This window comes from Seriola lalandi, unplaced genomic scaffold (assembly GCF_002814215.2).
Source record: "Seriola lalandi dorsalis isolate HSWRI2012SDOR001 ecotype SW California unplaced genomic scaffold, Sedor1 jcf7180002054902, whole genome shotgun sequence".
NCBI lineage: Eukaryota > Metazoa > Chordata > Actinopteri > Carangiformes > Carangidae > Seriola > Seriola lalandi.
The window spans coordinates 804,804-805,649 of record NW_019525454.1 but is presented as its reverse complement, the minus strand read 5'-3'; the positions used below and the strand labels follow the sequence as shown (position 1 = coordinate 805,649).

The 846-nt window shown below is 24.5% G+C and overlaps 1 protein-coding gene across 1 annotated transcript in view; it reads right to left on the bottom strand.

Annotated features, from left to right (window-relative positions):
* mapkbp1 (mitogen-activated protein kinase binding protein 1) overlaps positions 1-846 on the bottom strand; it is a 39,026-nt gene that overhangs the window by 26,427 nt on the left and 11,753 nt on the right. The gene's annotated exons all lie outside the window — the stretch shown is intronic.

Sequence of the window (846 nt, the reverse complement as noted above, 5' to 3'; positions counted from 1 at the left end):
ATGATGTATATGATGTATATGATGTGTTTAATGTATATGATGTGTTTAATGTATATGATGTGTATGATGTGTATGATGTGTATGATGTATTTAATGTATATGATGTGTTTAATGTATATGATGTGTTTAATGTATATGATGTGTATGATGTGTATGATGTATATGATGTATATGATGTGTTTAATGTATATGATGTGTTTAATGTATATGATGTGTATGATGTATATGATGTATATGATGTGTATGATGTATATGATGTATATGATGTGTTTAATGTATATGATGTGTTTAATGTATATGATGTGTATGATGTATATGATGTATATGATGTGTATGATGTATATGATGTATATGATGTGTTTAATGTATATGATGTGTTTAATGTATATGATGTGTATGATGTGTATGATGTATATGATGTGTTTAATGTATATGATGTGTTTAATGTATATGATGTGTATGATGTATATGATGTGTATGATGTATATGATGTATATGATGTGTTTAATGTATATGATGTGTTTAATGTATATGATGTGTATGATGTGTATGATGTGTATGATGTATATGATGTATATGATGTGTTTAATGTATATGATGTGTATGATGTATATGATGTATATGATGTGTTTAATGTATATGATGTGTTTAATGTATATGATGTGTATGATGTGTATGATGTGTATGATGTGTATGATGTATATGATGTATATGATGTGTTTAATGTATATGATGTATATAATGTATATGATGTATATGATGTATATGATGTATATGATGTGTATGATGTATATGATGTATATGATGTGTTTAATGTATATGATGTATATAATGTATATGATGTAT